Here is a 15,172-nt window from a genome sequence, read left to right on the forward strand (position 1 = left end):
TCCACCACCAAGTGCCTTTAGTGTAGTTTTTAGCAAACCATTGTACCTTTCAATTTTCCCAGAGGCTGGTGCATGATATGGAATATGATATACCCACTCAATACCATGTTCTTTGGCCCAATTGTCTATAATACTGTTTTTGAAATGAGTACCATTGTCTGATTCAATTCTTTCTGGCGTACCATGTCGCCAAAGGACTTGCTTTTCAAGGCCCAAGATAGTATTTCGGGCTGTAGCATGAGGTACAGCATATGTTTCCAACCATCCAGTGGTTGCTTCCACCATTGTAAGTACATAACGCTTACCTTGACGTGTTTGTGGAAGTGTAATATAATCAATCTGCCAAGCTTCTCCATACTTATACTTTAACCATCGCCCCCCATACCATACAGGCTTTAACCGTTTCGCTTGTTTGATTTCGGCGCAAGTTTCACATTCATGACTAACCTGTGAAATAGTGTCCATAGTTAAATCCACCCCTCGATCGCGAGCCCATTTATATGTTGCATCTCTACCTTGATGCCCTGAAGCATCATGGGCCCACCGGGCTAGGAAAAGTTCACCTTTATGTTGCCAGTCCAAGTCCACCTCAGCTACTTTAATCTTAGCAGCTTGATCCGCTTGTTGGTTGTTTAGATGTTCCTCGGTGGCTCGACTTTTAGGCACATGAGCATCTACATGACGAACTTTCACAGGCAGGCTCTCTAGCCGAGCAGCAATGTCTCGCCACAATGTGGCAGCCCAAATGGGTTTACCTCTGCGCTGCCAGTTGCTTTTCTTCCATTGCTGTAGCCACCCCCACAAGGCATTTGCTACCATCCATGAGTCAGTATAGAGATAAAGTATTGGCCACTTCTCTCGTTCAGCAATGTCCAAAGCCAGCTGGATGGCTTTTACTTCTGCAAATTGACTAGATTCACCTTGTGCCTTTTTTTATTTTTACAGGTAAAATGGGGGTGTTAAAGGGAGACATGTAAGGTTCAAGCAAGCCTTTTTCTAACAACCTTTCTATTTCTGGTTTTAACCCCCTTCGACCTTCGCACACTGCTGTTCTTGTGCTAAATGACCTGTTTGGAAACCTTTCTCTGGTAGATCTACCGCTCAGCTTTTTTCTCATGTAACTGTGGAATATCAGTGCAGGGAATCTCTCTATATCAAACACACACTGGGAAAGCGTCTCCAGGAAAGGGTGAAAGCGCTGGGCGGCAGCTGCTGGCGAGGAGGGGAGGGCAGCGCGAGAGACGAGGCCTGGCAGCCCGGAGCAGAGGGTCTCGCTCGCTGAGACGGTGCTGTGGAAACCCTCGGGGGTGGCGGGAGCTGAGGGCAAAACAGTGGGAAACAGCTCCTGAGGCGCTGGGACCAGCCCTGCTGTAAAACTGCGTGTCTTTGCTGCCCCCGTGCCTGCCATGCCCGCACGGCCTCTGCCTCCCCGGCCTCACCCTGCAGGGCAGGGCCTGGGGGCCAGCGAGCGCCCGCCCGCTGGCACCGTGACTACGCCTGGAACCAGGCTGTGCTGACAGACAGATGTCCCGCGGCAGCGGGAGAGCCCGGGAACGACACCGTCTGCTCAGCACGCTCAGGGCGCTGCACATCTGAAGGACACCAGGGCTTTGGCATTCTCCTCCAGCTTTATTAAACTCCAGCCCTCCTCCCGAGAAGAGCTGCTCCTCCGCCGGGCTTAGCGGCGCCAGCAGCACAGGCCTCGCAGGGTCCATTGCGATCGTGGCTGCTCCCTTGGGTTGCTCAGGATGCGGATGGTCTGAGCTGCCAGGGAGCGGATGGAGGGTTCTCTGTCCCGCTTCAAGGGCTGAAGGGCTGCAAAGGAAAGAAGCAGAACCCAGATGAGCTCCCACGTCTGCAGAGACCCCCACGCATCCCCTCCCGACCACGCTCCCTACTCACCGCTGCAGATCTCAGCCAGCTCCTCCTCCTCCCTTCGGTCCCTCAGGGGCCGCGCAGCCAGCCCTGGGCACAGAGCTCGTCAGCCCCTGCTCCCTCCCCTCATCAGGGCTGACCCCAGGGGAGAGCAGGAGCCGAGATGGTGGGACCGGGCAAGGCGGCCACCAAGCCCGCCTGCGTGGGCAGGGCTGGGAGGGGAGGCCAAGGCCCTGCCCGGGGCAGCCGGGGCTCTGGCAGCCACAGGGCTGCTCCTTGTGCCAGGGCAGCAGCGGGGACTGGGGCCAGACTGCCGAAAGAGGGACCCGGGGGCTGTGACTCACCAATGAACCTCACGGCCGCCTCTCGCAAGCTGGCCTGAGCATCCCTCAGGTACGGCAGGCTCTGACTCAAGAGCTCTTGAGCTCTGCTCCTGTCCCGCTCCAGCTGGAGAGAGGACAAGGGTGTGAGCACGTCACTGTCCCTCCCCAGCTGGCCGGACCAGTCCCTCCCCACAACAACACACATTCCCCTTCCCTCCGCCCCGGCCATCCCCGTTTTTCAGCCAGGAGCCCTGTGGGGCTGAGAGAGAGACACAGGCCGAGGGTCCCAGGGGCGCTGAGAGCACTCCCTCCCGCTGGCTGTGGGGCAGAGGGAAGAGCCCCTGGGGGCTCTGTTCTTGAGGACAGGGAACAAGGATGCAGCTCGGGGCTGCAGCAGGACAGGCGAGGCACATCTGCAGAGCCCACAGCACAGACATGTGGGGCAGCCCCGTCCAGCCTGGGCCCTGGGCCTTGGGGGTTGTCCTCACCAAGCTCTCTCCAATCCGCCATGTCTGCTCTGCCTGCACCAGGCGTTGGAGCTGTTTCCACCTGAGCAGCTCTGCGGCAGCAAGGAGGGTTTCCCCGGCAGCCTGTGGAACAGCAGAAGCTGGGAGATGGCAGCACTGTCTGGGGCAGGAGACCTGGTGTCCCCCTGCTCTGGGCTTTGTTCCTGGGGTGATTCTGCCCTTAGGGAGCGGGGAGATGCCCTGGCCCAAACGCCCAGGGGTCTCTTCCCTGCATCACTGCTCAGCTTTGAAATCTGTACCTTGGCCACGCTCTGCACTTGGTCACTCATGTGGAAGAAGAGAGGGAGCAGGCCAAGTCGCACTGTGTTCTTCATCTCCCTCTTGTCGTTCCACACCACCATCTTCATCAGGTCTCTGAAGAGGTTGATGGAGATCTCTCTCAGCTGGCTCAGCTCCTGGGAGGGAGCAGCACAGTAGGACCTGAGCACCAGCAGCTCTCTGCCCACGGGGAGCAGAAGCTCCTGCATGGCTGATGGGAGGGGAGACGCTCCAGGGCAGCATTGTGCACGCTGCAGTTGTGGCCAGATCTGCAGCCCTGGGTGCGTGAAGGGACGCTCAAGGGACTTGCTCAGTCAGTGCCTGTGCCTCAAAGTGCCGTCCCAGCATCCCCCAGCAGCCTCAGCAGCCATGGTGGGGAGGAGCTGTGGGAGCAGCTGGCAGGGAGAAGCTGGGCTGGGCTGCCGAATGCAGAAACCATCCCACAAGAGCCCCGGGGAGAAAGGAGAGAAGCCCCTGCTTTGAGTGGCTGGGCTGAAGGGCAGCTGTCATTGTCCAGTGCCCATCCGTGGGGCTCAGCCTTATACATCAGCCTTACGTCATCAAAGAAGGGCAGGAGAAATTTTGCCAGCGGCACGGCAATGGGACTGGCCTCCTTCCTCTTCAGTCGAGCCATCATGGTTCTGAAGATGGCCAGAGCCTCGATCGTGATGGCCTTATTGCCGTTCTGGAGGACCCGCATCAGGTCTGGCAGCATGACCTTCATTTTCCTTGCCTGTATGAAGAAGAGAGTTGCCCTTTTGGGACGAGGTCCATGTGTGGAGAGCTCCCCAGGCAGCCACCAGGCCCCACCATGGCAGGAAAGGCCTTTGGAGCAGGCACCCCAGCGCCAGGCCAAGGGCACCAGGGTGTTTTTCCGGTCACTCACAGCCATTCTAACGAGGCAGTGGTCCCCCAGGTGTGTGCAGAAGAGCCTGGTCTTTGCGTCCCGAAGTTGGATGAGCAGCTCCTTCAAAACGCTCAGCAGGGTCTGGGGCACGGAGAACATCACCTCCCACAGTGCCAGGGCAGTGCTGCAAGAGAGCGCTCTATCAGCAGGGCAGCCTGGGCCACAGCAGCGTGTCCGGGCTCCGCGCTGCAAGACGCCTGGGATGCCCTGGGCAGCAGCAGAGGCTGAGCTGGTGCTCCCGTGGGGCTGGCAGGAGCGCAGTGGGGGGCTCTGGGCTGGCTCGATCAGCTGTGGCTGCTGCGGGCCTGGCTGACCCCAGCGCTGGAAAGCGTGCTGGGATGGAGGGTCCTGCTCCTCGGGGGTGTCCTGCAGGATTCCTTGGCGCTGGCAGCCAGAGCGTCTCCGGGCCCCTCTCCCCACAGGGAACAAGGCCTCATGGCTTTTGGGGCCGGTACCTGTCTCCTGGTGGAGCGATTGTCAGCAGCGTTGAGACCACCTCCCCAGGGCTCCTGTTGGCCATCAGCAGAAGCAGGGACTCCACGCCCTGCCGGGCTGCTGTCGTGCTGATGCTCTCCAGGTTTTTGGGGATGCAGCTCGTGATCTTTGGCACCTGGAGGGGACACAGGTGAGGATGGTGCTGCCACTGGAGTGCAGCCATTTCCTCAGCTGCCCTTTCCATCCCTCTCTGCCACCTTCAGGTGACTTCAGGTGCCCGAGACACCAGGGGTGGGGAGGAAGAGAGGGATGGAGGGAGGAACAAGGCCTGACAGGGCCGAAGGACAGGGCGATCCAACCACAGGCCACTTACATCCACCAGCCAGAGTTCAGGGTTTCCCGTGACCACGTCCAGTGGGTTTCTGGCCATCTCCTTGTCAAAGGTGCTGGAGTCGCTCATGGCCTCGATGAACACCAGGACCATGTCTGTCCTCTCAGAAGGCTGGAGGTATTCTGCAAAGAGCTAAGGGAGGAAGGGAGGCAGCGAAGCCAAGTCACACCGAGTGCCCCGGTGCTGCTGCGTAGCCGGGCAGTGCCAACAGCCCTGCAGAGCCGCCCGGCGGTGCTGCGGCAGTGCCCGCAGCAAAGCTGGCAGCAGGGGCGGCAGTGACTGCTGGGGAGGAGGAGAAGAGAGGCCCGGGGAGAGGGAGGAGGGTTGCGGTCATTGCGCAGCGTGCTGGCCCTGCCGTGAACCAGGGCTTGCTGGTGGCCAGCAGGACTGGGGCTGCTGCTGGGACACTGGAGAGCAGCCCTCGCATCGTCCCTGCTCGGGGACAGCAGGAACCCTCTCAGCAGGGACAGGGAGGCCACGCCAGCCCCCTGATTGTGGAGGCCTTTGCTCTCACAAGTCCGCTGCTGGTGCCACAGCCAGGAGGGACAGCAAGGGGGGAGCTTGTTACCATGGCAACGTGAGTGGTGCTGGGCGAAGAGCGCAGGGAGGCGGCCTTGGCTTCCCAATCCCCTTGGAGCTGTGCGTTCTTCTCTGGCAGTGTCGCACCTAAAGAGCGGGGCAAACGCAGAAGAGTGGGTAAGACACAGCAGCTTCCCCAGCATTGGAAAGAGCTGTGAACTTGGAGTGGCTGAGGAGGGAGATTATGACCCAGGGTCTGGGGAGGAGGTGGTGGAGAGCGGGGCCACGGAAAGGCTGACCCGCCTCCACTGTACGTGTGCGAATGCTCCTGGCCCTGGAAACTCCAAGGCCCTAGAGCTCTGCATGCAGTCCCACAGTTCAGTCCGCCATGGCTGGAATAACGGTGACGTGGGGGACGGCTCGCATGGCCGCAGTGCTGCGGGGCAGGGATACGGGCCCCTCGGGAGAGATGGGAAGATGATCCTGAGGAGCAGCTCAGCTACACGGGACCATCAACAGCCTGGGACAGAGTGTGGGGGTCAGGAGCAGGGCCAGGGCTGGTGACATGATGGTGGTGTCTCCAGCAAGCAGGAGAACCATTCATTGCAATGCTCAGGAAGATTAGCAGAGGTATTGGGTGATGTTGGTGTGCAGGGGGATTCATCCCACCACAGCTTCTCTTACAGTGTTGCTGATACTTGACTTTGAAGAGGGAATAAAGAGCATCCAAAGCCAAATGTCTGATCTCTTCTCCCCTGGATGACAGGAGCAGGACAAGATGTCCCAGCAGCTGTCCGAGGATTGGGATCTGGGTCGATGCGTAGAAGGCTTGTCTGTCCTCATTGGGATCAGCCTGGCCAAGGGAGGAGGAAGAACAGAAGGGTTGAGGGCACCTGGGGATAAAGCCCTGAACCCAAGGGTGTGCCCAGGGCTGGATGCAGGCAGGTCAGAGCTTTGCAGGGCCCTGTGGGCCCCATCTCCCTGAACAGCCCCACACAGGCAGAGCTGCCAGACCTGGCCTTCCCCTGTGCTCCTTGGGCAGTCCCAGCCGACACAGGACTGGGGCAGAGGTGGGTCCTGCCAGAGCAAGGTGTGCCTGGTCCTTACCTTCACTAAGTTGGACAGTAAATGGCTCAGCATAGCGATCCTGCCCATAGCCCTCTCCTGCACACATGCTCTGCTGGAGCTGGTGAAGGTCATGAGCATCTGGGGAGAGACAAGCTGCTGGAGAGCCCTGGGAGCAGCCACCACTCCAGCAGAAGCTCAAGTCCTGGGCTGGACTGGCCCAGTCCATTAAGGCTTCCCCTGGTCTTGAACAAAGCCTGTAGTGAGGTTCTTGCCCTGGGGTCCCTGGCAGGCTTGGGGCACAAGCCCCAGGCCAGCCCTGTGGCCAGGCAGGAAGGCAGATGCCACCCTCTGCGGCCACTGTGCTGCAGAAGAGCCTGGAGGACAGCCCCTGGTTCTCCGGGGAGGTGGGCACCCTCCCGGCAGCGCTCTCTGCACGGCACGGGGTGGGACTGTCCGCTCCAGAATGGACACCCCGTCCCCCAGGGTGAGGAACAGCCCTTGCGAAGCCCAGACTTTGCACACTCCAGACCTGGAAGTTATTGTGCAGCAGCTTTCTGACTCTGGAGACACGACACCGGAGCACCAGCCTAGTTAGCATGTTGTCCATGGTTTGCATGGTCTGCAAGAAGACAAGGAGTTGTGGTCGTGTTTCCTGCCATCCCTCTCACCCCCAGGGGACTGATCTGAACTCCCAGCACTGAGGGACGACTCCTGCGCTGCTTCGCTGTGCCTGGGAGAGACCCAGGGACAAATAATCTGCTGCGGGCAGAGCAGCCTGCAAAACTGGACATGGCCAGGCCCGCCGGCAGGGGACCAAGGGATGAGGGTGGGACAGCAGAACTGAGACCCTGCCCTGCTTGGATCTCTGTAAGTCTTCTTCCTCCTTCTCCCACTCGTGCTGCAAGCCTCTCCATGCTTCCCCGTCCTCGCTCCCCTTCTCATGGTTTCTATGTCACGCCGCTGTGCCCCAGGGCACTGGCCTGCACGGCCCTGCCCGGCAGCAGGAGCGTCCGGAGCTGCCGGCTGGTTCTCCAGCTTTAGGGTCCCCCGCAGCAGCCCGCTCTCCTCAGCTCTGCACACCCAGCCAGTTGCGCCGCCCAGGCAAAGTCAGCTTCACCCTCTGCCCTACACCTCACCTGCAAACAGCCAACTCTTCAACTGACAACCGTCCAAAACCCACCGACAAACTCTCCAAATCTCAGCCTTTCGCTTTCAACTGCTGCCTCTAGTGCATCTCACAGACAAGCCTCCAAAATGCCCTCAGCCTGCAATAATACTCCAGCACTGATCGCCTGCGGGAACAACCGCCACAATACCATGCAAACACCAACCAGTTCTGGCACAGAAATATCGCTTTCTCCTCAAGATTCCACCTACACCAACTGCTGACAAACACACGCTGTCCTCACCAAAGCCAAACGCTGCAACAACCAGCGACAACTCAAATCTGCGTGTGCGGCGCAAAATCGCAGGTGTGAGCTAACGCAGAGCTGGGCTTGACAGCTGCAGAGTGTGCACCCTGTGGCTTAACGTGGCCAGTTACTGCCATTCTGCCTTCTCCCTGGGAGAAGCGCATGAGCACAGGCACAATGCGAACGGTTTGGATCTCCGGGCCTCTGAGGGCGAGAGTAATAAATGTGATCTGTGTGTGGCGCAGGAACTTCCCGTCCACTTGCTCCTCCATTCAGTCAGGTGCTGCAAGAGAGGGACAGAGAAAGAAATAGTTAGGACCGGATTAACAACCTCGTCATCCCTGTCCCCAAACCTGCAGGCATCCTAGGAGGCCTGATCTAAGTTTTGCTCTTCTCCCTCTCTTTGCTGGAATACTTCACTGCACAAATTTCTGTCATGAACACTCTCTTAACCAGCCTGATGTGTTCATAGTTCCCAGCCCAGCATCCATTCCTCAAGGTACCTCAGCATTTCCCTTTGAAACCAACCTTAGTGCCATCCCGTCCCTGAGCTATCTCAGCATTGCCCACTGCAGCCTCCCCAACGCCATCTCCTCCCTGAGGTCCCTCAGCCTTTCCCGCCCAAGCTCCTTCCGCGCCGTCCCGCCCTCAGGCTCCTCCGCCGCTCCCGCCGTTCCCCTCGTTCCCGGCCCCGCCCCGCGGCAGCGCCGCCCCCGCCCCTCGCGCCCCCCTGGCGCCCCCACGGCGGCCCCGGCCCCGCCTGCGCCGCTCCCGCCCCGGCGCTGCCCCCTCCCGCTCGCTTTCCTCCCTCTGCCCTGTGTCCCCACGGGCTCCCCCTCCGCCCCACGGCCCCGCCCGAGCCCCGCGCAGCGCTCAGCCCGGGGCTCCCTTCCCTCACAGCCGCCCGCGTGTTTCCCCCTCGCCCCTTTCTCGGCCCGGCCCGGGGCCGCGCTGTTGCGGCTGCCTGCCCCTCGCCTTCCTCCTGCCGAAACCAGCCCGTCCCTCCCCCTCCAGCCTCCCCCCTTAGCCGGGACCGGGGCGGCCCCGTCCAGTCTCCCCGGTGTCCGCCCGCCCCTCGCTCACCCCCGGCCCCGCAGCTCCTCGCGCGCTGCTCCCGCTGCCGCACCGGCGGCACGCGCTCCTCGGCCCGCGAGCTTCTGCAGCGTGGCCCCGCCCATCCCGCGCAGGAGCCAATCCCGTCCGCGCCCGCCACCGGACCCCGCCCCCCCTCCCGGCCCGGAGCCGCCGGCGGCCGCAGAGCGGCGCTGTCCGCCCGCAGCGCGGCCCCGGCCCCGGCGGGTCAGCGGAAGCGGGGCCGGGAGCGCTCGGGCTGCGACTGCCCGGGACGGCCCGGGACCGAGGGCTCCGCCCTTGATACAGCATCCCAGATACAGTATACTAGATACAGAATCCTAGATACAGTATCCCAGATACAGCATCCTAGATACAGGATCCTAGATACAGCATCTCAGATACGCCTGGCAGCTCCACTCCTCTCCAGGATGCATCTGCCACTGCTGGTGGGACAGCGCCAGGCAGATCAGTCACAGACGTGTCCCTGTCTTTTGGGATGTGTGCGACCAAGAAGGGAGCTCTTCATCCAGGCCTTGGTACCTGACAAATCTCCCTGGGACCCTGAGCTAAACCCCAACCCTAACCACTTCCACTGACACCACTCCCTAAGCCCTAACCCTAACACTTACCCATCCCTTACCCTAACCCTAATCCTAACCCCTGCAGTTAAAACTTACCCTACACCTATCATTCACCTAAAACTAACCATAACATTAACCTAACCACCACCCTAACCCTACCTTTTGCCCAAAATCTAACCTAAACAAAACCCCCCATAATCCTAAAACTAACCCTAAGCCTAGCCTTACCCAAACTCTTACCTGAAATATCATCCTAATGTGACCTCTAACCCTAAACCATAACCCTAGCCTAACCCTAAAACTAACCCTAACCCATCATATTAACACTAGGCCTAAACCAAACACTAAACAAAACCAAGCCCTAACCCTAAATCCTAACCTGCAACTCTTACGAATGACTCTAACCCTAAAGTATCCCTAATTCAAACCTTAACCCATTAACGTAGCGCTAATGCTATCCCTACCCCTAACTCCTAAAACTAACCCCTTACACTAATCCTAACAACTTACACTAACACTACCCCCTAACAACTAACCAGAATTCTGACCCTAAATGCCAAAGCCAACCTCAATCTCTCATATAAATCTAAAACCTAACTCTGACCATTCCACTAACACTACTGCCTAACACTAACCCTAACCCTAATGCTAACCCCATCCCTAACTCTAACTAAATCTAAAGCTAAAACGTAATCCTAACTCTAACTCAAAACATAAAATTAACCCCTAACGCTAACTCCAACCCTACATTCTAACCCTCTTCTAAACCTAATCTAACTCTAATCCTTACCCATCATCCTAACCATAATCCTACCCTTTACACCTAGTATTAAAACCTAACCCTGACTGCTTACACTAACACTGTTCACTAACTCCACTATTCACTAACTCTAAAGCCTAATCCTAACAGTAAGCCTAACCCTAACCTGAAAATTAAGCCCTAACCCTCTATCAAATGCCTAACCCCAAGCACTAACCATAAGCCCTTACCCCTAAACCTTACTTGTACTCAAATCCTGACCCTGACTCTAACTCTGTTCCCTAACCCTAATCTAAACCTAACCCTAAACCTTATCCAACACTAACCCTTATCTAAATGATAACCCTAGTGCTAATCCTAACTCTAAATGCAATCCTAAGTCTTGCACCCCCGGCTTACACGGCTGCAGCCTTCCTGCTGCTTTAGCTCACGCATCTTTCTTCCTTCTAACTGCACAGCAGTTCACACTCACAAACGTTCCGTGCTCGTTGGCATAAGAATATCTGCAGAAGAATCTACAAACATTACAAAGATATACCATGGACCATAGCTTTAGCTGTGCCAACACCAGATACAAGAGATACTAAAACTCTTAACCTTGATCCCCAAAAATCTACATTATCATCACATTTTTATTCATATACATGCAAAATGTGTTTCTCTCATCTTGCTCTTCTGTGATCTATTATCATAGATACATTGGGCTTTAAGAGAGTTAATAGTCCCTAAATACACAGTCCTCCAACAGCATTAGAAGGAATTCCTGGCCAGGCTCTGTCTCCACAGATCAAGAATACACCATACAGGAGTTTTCGGGGTCGCTGTCCCACATTATCAACAACACCCCTTGGACTCTTCTGTGAGGCATTACACCATCGAGTTTCATTTCTGTAGTCATCAAGGGTAGCATTAACATTTTGCAGTTTATCCATTCACGTTCTCGTATATTGTTCTGACACTTCTCACAAACCAGGTTGATACAAGCGTCCACAGGCATAGATGCCAGCAATTTCAGTTCCTGTGGTTCGATATCTGCTTCCAGGAGGCAATTAATCCAAAGTGCCATGTTGGTATTATTACAGTTCGTTGCAATGCCTCTGCATCGACCACTATTTTGAAACAGTCGTGTGATGCTGCTGTAGTCATCAAGGAAGACACCAACCACGCATGTGTGGAACGGGTTTTCCGGAGGCATCGTAGTTAGGCATATAGAGTCCTGGTTAGTCATGTTGGCTAAAGTAATCCACGTGTTAGTCTTTGTCTGTGTGGGCATCCAAAACACAGCAGCTGTAACAATCATTGTCAGGAAGATAACACAGGTTTCATGTTTCGTGCCAGCAACCGTTGCGGCCCTTGATCTGTAAAGACACAAGCATAACCTCTCCCCCAGGTTATCAATTGATGTGGCCTTTTCCATTGACCATTAACTAGTGATTTGGCCATAACTAATGTAGGTTCTTTCTGATTTAGCGTGTTTTTGGGTCACACTTGCAAAGTGGTTCATCACAGGGCAAATTTGGGCTGCACCACTTAGATAGAAGGGATTCATCACATACAATGCTTTTGACAATTGGTTTTGTGGTGGTTTCCCTACTTCTCTCCCCTTTTTGTTTTTAAAAAACCAAACCAAAACAAAAACACAGTTCAGAATCAGATACGTGCGTTGGACCTTGACTACGTACTCAGAATCACAAATCAAATTTAGAGGTTCCTCCTTAAAAAGCTCTAAGTAATTTAAAGCTGTGCCAAGTTCTGCTAATTGGGTTGAACCTCCAATAATTTTTACAGAATGATGCCAATTGTTATCTTCACACCAAACCACTACAGCTTTATGAGACTTCCCAGAACCATCAACAAAAACTTTGCAAGTATGTAGGATCAGACCACATGCAAGTATGGCCTATGACCTGATGTTAAAGACTTGCAGGTTCTGCGGCAATTTACATTTAGGCATGCCAAAAGCTGTGGTGTTCAGAAAACCAGCTAGTGAAATTTATAGAGACATAGATTACAAATAAAAAAATATCAGAATTAAATTTCACAGATGGTACATATATGACAAAAGGATCATGGCCTATTAAGACTTAAATTCATTCCCTGCATTTCTTGATCAGAGTAACAATCAGTATATCAGTCTGTTAGCAATCTCATCATACTGTCCCACAATAGCCACAGGTTTTTTCTTTGTTGTAGCTATAAACAGACAAATCTGCAAGTCCAATCGAATGCAGTTGGCCTGTAAGGTTTTCATAAATTTATTCCTCAAAGTTTCTAACTCCATTTTGGCTGTCATATTTATTGGATTTTTTTTTTTTTTTTTTTTTACCTTTTTCCTTCCAGATCAAAGTCCTGTTTCAGATCTATTAGTGTAGTATTTGCTTTATTGCAACATTGGCTGTTAATACTAGTGGAAATACAGCTGTCGAGGGTTAAGATTGCGGGGTGACAATAAAACCCTGGCAGATGTATTGTTAACCTCCTCTCCCCCCCACTTCCCCCGTTTTCCCCCTCCCTCTCCCCCCTTCCCACTCAGGACAGGCGATCGGGAGGGAAAGAAGAACAGAGAGAAGAGAGTTGGAAAAATTAAAGATGTTTTACTAATGCTACTAATAAGAATAGAGAAAATAATACAAAATATACCAAACCAATCTTGAAAGTCTCAGCAACTGCAGAGCCAGCACCCAAAGTCCTGGATTGGACTCGGCAGCCAAGCGGAGCTGGATTCAGTCTCTCACTAGGCCTCAGTTCTCAGGGACGACCAGCCAGATCCTCTCCTAAGGTCGGCCATAAGGAAAAAGGGAAGAAAAGGGACGAGATCCTCGTGATCTCCCACTTTTATATGAAGTATTCACGTGAATGGAATGTTATACACAGTTGGTCAGTTTCTTAGTCACTTGTTTCTCGTCGCCCCTCTCGCGAGATGTCCATCCATGCTTATCAATATGTTTGCATTCCATTGCTAGGTTTACCAAAACATGTGTCTGGTTCTCCAGGAAAATGCAGTTAATATGAAGGCTTTAGCTGACAGGCAAAATTCACTGAAAGAGAAACTTGTTTTTTAACAAAACCAGGACACTCATCTAGTGGGCAAGTCCAAAAGGCATCTTTTTAGTCTATCACACCACACCACTTATTATCTGGGCTTAGGTAACTCAGAAGGGTATACGGGTTAGCCACCACGGGAAATCGACTCACAGTCCCCTTGTTTACCTCCCTCAGATCATGTACCAGCCTCCATTTCCCATCTTTTTTTATTTTTACAGGTAAAATGGGGGTGTTAAAGGGAGACATGTAAGGTTCAAGCAAGCCTTTTTCTAACAACCTTTCTATTTCTGGTTTTAACCCCCTTCGACCTTCTGCAGATATTGGATATTGTCTTACCCGAATGGGTATTTCTGGGCTAGAGATTTTAACTTTAAAGGGCGTTATGTTCAGTTTCCCTACTGAATCTTCCGTATACCACACTTCACGATTAATTTTATTCTCATCTTCCACCCTGAGAGGACATAATCTTATCCGAATTTCTTTCTCCGTTACTTCTAAATTAACACCCAATTCGATTATTAAATCCCGCCCCAAGAGAATATATTCAGCTTCACGAACTAAAAGTAAATTTCCCACTCCTATTATGGAGTTGGTTCCGATAATCACCCCCTTTATAACAAGAACACGAAATGGCTCCCCTTTTGCCCCAATTACTTGCATGGTGTCGGAGGATATTTTGCATCCCCTGGGCAAGGCTTGTATGGTAGATCGCTCTGCCCCGGAATCGACAAGAAATTCAATTTCTTGCTGCTGGGGGCCCACTTTCAATTTTAGCAAGGGCTCTGTTCCTTTTTGGGTCCCCAGCAAAAAGAGCCCCTGACACTCCTATTCCGCTTTGAACATTTTCTCATCCGCCATTTTCTTCCTTACAGTTCCACTTAATGTGCCCTTTCTTTCCGCAGTACAAACATTCTATCGGCTCACCCCATTCCATTGTAGTCTCGCTATTAAGGGGTCTTGTCTTAGGACTAGGCCCCTTATACTCTGCCCTTCGATCTTTGGATTTCTGAGCTGTACCTTCTCTGACTGCTGCAACCATCATTCGTACAGTCCTCCGCTCCTTTTCATCCTCTCTCCTGACATACACTTTCTGAGCTTCCCTCAATAGTTCATCTAACAACATTTCCAAATTTCTACTTTTTGTTGCCCTCAGTTTCTATTACTTCTCTAGGGGAGCTCACACCATTTCAGGTGTCAGGCTACCCCGAGAAGCATACGGCTTGTCCTAGCCCCGCCTCCTTCCCCCTCCGCCGCTTCTAGCAGCGCTTTTTCTTTTTTCTTTTTTTTTTTTCTTTTTTTTTTTTTTTTTTTTTAATATATATTTTTCTTTCTCTCCTTGCTGCAGTTTAGACACAGGCAAGGCCACATGGACGGGGGAGGTTCAGTTTATCTTACAACTTAGCACAGGCTTGTGATTTATGTTACAACACAGGCCTGGGATATTTCGCTTTCTTATTTTTCCATTTAATTCCAGTCATAATATACTTCATATGCAGTTCCAATTACCTCAGCAATAGTTACGTTCCTCAGTCTCATTTACCTTTGCAGACGTCAGAAAAACAACATATTAAACATCAATTCCTTACATTAATTTTAGATCCAAATCAGTCTATCCACAGAACAACACTAACTTCAATACAGCTAATTCAGAATTTCACATTCAAATCACTTCCCCCACTAATTTATTCTCATGTGTACAGATGCAGCTTAACGGGGAGCAAGGTGGTACTTTAATAATGGAACCAGTTCTCATTTTGTAATTATACCATCCCCAAACCAGGACCCAACCTCCGGTGTGCACACAAAAGAGCCAAATCCAGCACACCGAGATGTGACACAGCCTATCACAGAGCTGTGCAAGTTCAGATGCCAGAACAAAGCCAGCATGCCAGAAAGAAAAGCACTGGCTATCACACACAAAACTCCATTACCACATTCACACAGTCAAGATCGCTTGCAGTTCATCTCACGTATATGTATTAGGTCCTAAGAATTTA

This window comes from Streptopelia decaocto (assembly GCF_964273445.1).
Source record: "Streptopelia decaocto genome assembly, chromosome: 2".
NCBI classification, from domain to species: domain Eukaryota; kingdom Metazoa; phylum Chordata; class Aves; order Columbiformes; family Columbidae; genus Streptopelia; species Streptopelia decaocto.